Raw genomic sequence first — 7,180 nt, forward strand, 5'->3', positions numbered from 1 at the left:
AACTACATTTCTAGTGTCAGGCCATTGTGCCAGACTAGAACTTGGTTCCCCCCAAAGGGAAAAAACGAAAATGTTATGGTAATGGTTTGCAGGACAATGAACTTTCTCTTGCTGTAAAGAACTGTCCCGGTCTCCATTCTCTAAGGCCAAAGTCCAAAGGTCAAAATACACATAGACCACTGACCCGCGGGTTACTAAACCTACCTATCAAAACATGTATTCTCCCACATAACAAGGCATATGTCTTATTTCTAAAAACTGGTTTCGTGGGTCTGACATTAGTGACAATATGCACCCATTCTAGTAATCGTGTACAAGCACTTAAGTTTAGAAGGTAACCTAATCACAGTACTACAATACACTTGTCTGAAAAGCACAAAGGGTTTTCATGTAGCCACTATGCCTTTGGCACCTTAGTATTCAAAATGCTACCACAGCACCCTCTGGTGTTCCTTTTAATTTTCCATTTCCTAGATGCCATTTTCACTGAGAAAAAGAACTCAGGATGAATAGCAATTTCTATTGATATCAAAGCTACCATTATAAAGGGTTCCTTCCTATGTATTAGATAATGAGATTCTCAAACACTTTCTGCTGTAAGCCCCCTGAACCAGGGCCATGTTCCGAACCCTGAGCACCTTACAGAGAGCAGGCCCTTCAGCCATTCAATCCTCTGTAAATTGGACAAGGCAGACCTTACTATCTAAAGTCTTATTACAGGGACACAAACACTACCCTTCCAACTGCTTTATGAGGGTGGTGGATCTACAGACTAAACAGTTTTGTTTTGGTTTGGTTTTTGGGGTTTTTTTGGGGGTGGGGGGTTGATGATTGATGGTTGGTTTGATTTTGATTTGATTTGATTTGCATTAGAAATCTGTCTCAAAATGTAGACCATGCTGGTATGGAATTCATAGAGACCCACCAGCCTCTGTCTTGTGAGAGAGAAGCTACAATTAAAGGTCTGTGTTGCCAACCCCAGTGCATTTACCTATAACAGACTCCTATAACTAACTCCAATCAACACATTGGTTCAGCAAATTAACACTTGAGCTAACTTATTTTCTCAGTCTCTTAATGAAAAATCTGGGGCTAAGAGAAGACTCTCTATAGTTCCCAGGAAAAGTCATGCAGCTATCCCTCTGTCTAGTTCTGTTCAATTAAATGCAATCTACAGATTCAATGCAATTCCCACCATAACTCTTCACAGACCTTGAAAGGATAATTCTCAGATTCATGTGGAAATTTAAAAAAAAAAGCAAAGATAGTTAAAACAATCCTGAACAATAAAAGAATGGCGAGAGGTCTCACCATTTCCGATTTCAATGTGCACTACAAAGCTATAGTAATAAAATCAGCCTGGTATTGGCATAAAAACAGAAACCTTGAACAACAGTACCAAAGTGAAGAACAAGACATAGATCCACACACCTACTGACATCTGATTTTTTTTTTAATAAAGAAGCCAGAAATATACAGTGGAAAAACCACAAGTGGTGCTGAGCAACTGGATGGCTGCGTGTAGACGAATCCAAATTGATCCATACTTAGTTCCCTGCACAAAACTCAACTCCAAATGGATTGAAAAGGTCAACATAAAATCAGATACACTGAACCTGATAGAAAAGAAAGTGTGGAATGGCCTTGAACTCATTAGTACAGGAAAAGACCCAAAGGCAAATACCCAGAGGACCCTTCATCCTACTACAGAGACACTTGTCTAACAATATTTATTGCTGTTCTATTCATAATAGCTAGAAACTTGAAACCACCTAGATGTCTCTCAACTGAACACTAGATAAAGAAACTGTTCCATTGTATGGTTTTCGCTCCTTTGTCAAAATTCAAGTGTCTGTAGGTGTGTTGGTTTATTTCTGGATGTTCTATTCTATTCCATTGGTCAACCTGTTCTTATGCCAATACCATGGGATTTTTTTTTTTATTATTGCTTGAAATCAGGAATGGTGATATCTCCAGAAGTTCTTTTATTCTACACAACTCTTTTTGCTATCCTGGTTTTTTGTTTGTTTGTTTGTTTGTTTGTTTTTCCATATTTATTGAGATCAAAGAATGTACTGGGTGGGTTTTTTTTTTTTAAAACTTGACACAAGTTGGACTTATCCCAGAGAAAGGAGCCTCCCTTGAGGAAATGCCTCCATGACATCCAGCTGTAAAGCATTTTCTCAATTAGTGACGAAGAGGGAGGGCCCAGCACATTGTGAGTTTCTATAAAAAAGGAAGCTGAGCAAGCCAGGGAAGCAAGCCAGTAAGAAGCACCCTCCATCGCCTCTGCATCAGCTCCTGCCTTCAAGTTCCTGTCTGAGTTCCTGTCCTGACTTTCTTTGGCAGTGAACAGCAATGTGGAAGTGTAAGCTGAATAAACCCTTTCCTCCCCAACTTACCTCTTGGTCATGATGTTTTATGCAGGAATACAAACCCTGACTAAGACAAGGGGATGCAAATTAGAAAGGACGAAGTCAAAGTATCACTATGTGCAGAACATAAGATCGTTTACATAAGTGACCCTAATTGAGAATTTCTCTTTCAAGGTCTGTAAAGAATTGTGTTGGAATTTTGATGCAAATTGCATTGTCTGTACATAGCTTTCAGTAAAATGTGATCTTTTTTGTTGGGAGGCTTTTAATGACTGATTTTATTTCCTTAGGAATTATAAGGCTATTTAGTTTACCTAAACTTGATTTAACTTTGGTAAGTGATATCTGTCAAGAAAATCACCCATTTCATTTAGATTTCCCAATTTTGTAAAGTACAAGCCTTTTCGTTTCCTCGGTGTCTATTGTTACTGTTTCCCTTTTCATTTCTGATTTTGTTGACTTAAATACCGTCTCTCTGGCTTTTGTTAGTTGGCTAAGGGTTTGTCTATCTTGTTGATTCTCTCACAGAACCAGCTCTTGAATTCGTTGATTCTTTGTGCTGTTCTGTTTCTAATTTATTGATTTCAGCCCTGAGTTTGATTATTTCCTGCCATCTACTCCTCATACGTGTGTTTGCTTCTTTTTGTTCTACAGTTTTCAGGTGTGCTTTTAAATCGCTAGTATGAGAAGTCTCTAATTTCTTTAGAAGCCACTTATGCTATGAGCTTTCCTCTTAGCGCTGCTTTCATTTGTGTCCCATAAGTTTTGGTATGTTGTGTTGATGCCTGCCTTCCCCCCACCCACACATAGCTGTAGCCATTTGGTTCCATGCCTGCCAGCTATTTCATATTGTTGCTATAATATGCCTGCCAGTCATTGACACAGAAAAAATCACTTGACTCAGAGCAAGGTCATGCTGACCACATATCCTGTTATGTTCCGTAAGTTCTGTATGAAGTTTCTTAATCTTAAGAAATTCCACAAAACTTTATGTAGGCCCATCAAGTTAAAGGTCAGTGTCAACTGTTATGTCTAAAATGCCGGCTGTGCCTCAGGTGGATCTAGCAGGTAGAGGGTGTGGGGAGGAGTCTAACCTGGATGTTCCTGGGGCCCCACCGGCCTTCTTGGGAAGGCAGGAAAAACCACGTGCCAGACAATAAAGTCATGGGACAGTACAGTGCACAGCTTACCTCTACTGGCTGTGTCCCCCATGAAAAATTGCCTCAGGTGGATGATTTTTTTTTTTTTTTTAAGACAGGGTTTCTCTGTGTAGCCCTGGCTGTCCTGGAACTTTCTCTGTACACCAGGTTGGTGTAGCCAACAGCAGCCACAGGTTCCTGGCTTCCTGAAAGGAAAGCTGGGGATGGATGGGAAGGACAGCGAGAGAAATAACGAGCCAAGACAAAATTCTCTGATCAAGGCTCAATGTTTACTTTTTGAGCCTGAACTTAAAAGGGGGACCCCCCACCCCATGCCAGGATCTCGTGGCTTGTCAGGATCTTGTCAGGACAACAAGCTCAGGCTGCTCTGCAGGTAGTTGCATCTTGCAGGAAGCTGCAGATGTGGCAGACAATAGACTTTACCTAGGTTGGAAGACTCCACCCTAAGTGGGCTAACCAGCTGTGGCAAAAACAAGGTCTAATTCAGCCTGCTCAAGGCTGGGGGAAGGCACAGGTTGGCCTTGAACTCAGAGATCCACCTGCCTCTCCCTCCACAGTCCTGGAATTAAAGGCATGTACCACCAGCCTGGCAGGTGCTAAGTCTTCAAAATGTAATCCATGTAACCACAGAAGCGAGGTATAGAGTAAAAGACTAGTGGGGAGGGATGGCTCTCCCCTGGAAGAGAAAATAGAATAGTTATGGATGGATTGGGGTGGGGGGGTAATGCATGGAGAATCATATGGGGAGTGGGAGGAAACACAGGGTAAGAGAGGAAATGGAGGGGTATCTACAACTAAGGGCCATCTGAGTGGTTGTATGGAAACCCACATATACAAAGGTGAGCTAGATAAACCACCAAATAACAAATGAAGGACCAGAAGTGAGCTATATCACAGTTGAGTTATTGGCAAAGGGGGCCCGTGGGAACCACGAAACAACCTAAGCTTTTTTTTTTTAAGGTTTATTATTAAATGTAAGCACACTGTAGCTGTCTTCAGACACACCAGAAGAGTGCGTCAGATCTCATTACGGATGGTTGTGGTTGCGGGAATTGAACTCAGGACCTTCGGAAGAGCAGTCAGTGCTCTTAACCGCTAAGCCATCTCACCAGCCCCAACCTAAGCTTTTGGTTGATCTCCATAACACTGCAGGTGGCCAAGAACCTGATACCAAATAGCCCAGGTACCTAGGGGAAAACTGACTACGACTTCTTGGCTGAAGAGACATAGTCACACAGTGACTACTAACAACACAGTGCTATATTCAAAAATGAGTGCCTTGCTCCGCTATCATCACAGAAGCTTCTCCCTGTAGTAAATGAAAACAAACACAGACCCACAGCTAGGCTATGTGCAGAGAGTAAGACCTGGAACACCTCTGAATGATGTGTCCATCAAAGCCCGCCCTCGGGGCTCAGGGAAGCCCGTGGAAGAAGAGGAAGAAAGATTGTAAGAGCTAGGTGGGGTGGGCAACATGAAGGAAAGGAGGCCTTCTAAGCTCAGGAGTGATGCACAGAGGGACTGACAGAGACGGAGGAAGCACAAATCCTGCACAGACAGGTCCAGGCCAACAGGGTCCCAGCCCTGAGAGGGCAAGAGGACACAAGCTCCCACTCTAACCCAGAAGCTATCTCCAATTGATAACTACTCACAAATGAAAGATTAGTTCAGTCCAACCAAGTTTCACTGAGGACACAAATCACTATCAAGGCGCCATCATGCCCAGCAGTAGAAAACCAACAGGAAGTTAACTCAGAGAACCTTTGGAGGAAGGTTCTCTGTTTCACGGCTTTCCAGTCTTTTTTTTTTTTAACTTATGGATGGATCCTTTGTGTATATATTATGGCTTCTGGTTGTTTTTATGGGATTCCTATGTGTATAAACATTTGTGCTTCTGCATATATGTATTTCTCAAGCTTTTTCTTTGGTTCTGTTTCTTCTTTTTGCTCATTTGTTTTGTCCTATTCCAGCTTTTGCTTTATATCATTATCATCATCGGTATTCAGATACCAGCTTGTTTTCTAACAGGAAGCAGAAAGGTTGTAGAATCAGACTGGAGGGAAGGTGAGAAGGATCTTGGACAAGTCAAGGGAAGGAAAAAATGTAATCAGAATGTATTGTATGAAAAGTCTGTTTTCAACAAAAGAAAAACTAAAACACACGGTCTGATCATTCCAGCACAGCTGTCACCTTCTGGGTCTGGTTTTCATGCTTGCCATGTTCATTCAAACTGTGGTTTGCCTTGCTCTGTGCCTTGCGATTTTTTTTTATTATTAAAAGACAGATATAATTTACTGAGTAAAAGGGGGAAATGTTCTACAGTTTTTAATTCTTTATTTTATCCAGTTTTAAATTCTTTATTTTATCTGAGTCTTTAGGTGAGCTTATAAACTTTAGTTATTCTCAGGGTTTTTGGTTTTGGTTTGTTTGTTTGTTTGTTTTTTCAAGATAGGGTTTCTCTGTGTAGCCCTGGCTGTCCTGGAACTCACTCTGTAGACCAGGCTGGCCTCGAACTCAGAAATCCACCTGCCTCTGCCTCCCAAGTGCTGGGATTAAAGGCGTGTACCACCACGCCCGGCCTCAGGTGGTTTTTTGTTTGGTTGGTTGTTTTGTTTTGTTTGTTTTGTTTTTGTTTTAAATTGTCAGCCCCTTACAAGGAATAGGATTCTAGAACTAAAGAGGACTGAAGTTGCCCATCTCCCTTCTCCCTGACTGGATGAGCACAGGGAAAACTCATGCTGAGTTAAGCCCTGGTCAAGTCATTTTTGAGGGCACGCCTCCTTAAGAACACACATGTTTACACTGATACTCCCTCTACAGCAGTGGTCTCAGCCTCCCTAATGCTACAACCCTTTATTCAGCTCCTCATGTTGTGGTGACCCCAACCATAATTATCTCATTGCTACTTCATGACTATCCTCTGCTTGATATGAATCGGAATGAAAATATCTCACGTTCAGGATATACCCGATATGTGATCCCTATGAAAGGATCGTTCGGCCCCCAGAAGGGTCATGACCCACACGTGACAAACACTGCTCTAAAGGAAACAGTAGGAAAAATTTTTCTCCCTCCTTCCCTGAGAAATCATGAAAATAAACTTCTCAAAGTATGAGAATACTCCACTCCACATGACTGCATCCTGCGTCGTTTACAAAAGTCAGACTAAACTACAAAGCACCTACAGCAATAGGTCAATCACACTTCAGTTTCTGGCCCTAGTACTGCTTCTTGCAATGATGAATTTCTAGTCTGATGAATTGTGAGTCTTTGTATTCCTGTCTCTAATTCGGAGGGCAGCAGCTCTCCCTGCGTGACTTCACTTCAATAAGAATTATGAATTCCTCAACTTGTTCAACTTCTCACAGGAGTATAACTTACAATATCCACATGTGGTTTGAGGGGAAATGGCTTGTATATTTGAATATTTTAATCACCAGAGACTGGAACCATTTAAAAGGATTAGGAGGCACGAATACAAGATTAGTTTCAAGTAAGTTGGGTGTGATGGTTTGTATATCCTTGGACCAGGGAGTGGCACCATCTGAAGGTGTGACCTGGTTGGAATGGGTGTGTCACTGTGGGTGTGGGTATAAGATCCTCACCCTAGTTGCCTGGAAGTCAGTCTTCCACTAGCAGCCTTTG

This window comes from Mus caroli, chromosome 3, assembly GCF_900094665.2.
Source record: "Mus caroli chromosome 3, CAROLI_EIJ_v1.1, whole genome shotgun sequence".
NCBI lineage: Eukaryota > Metazoa > Chordata > Mammalia > Rodentia > Muridae > Mus > Mus caroli.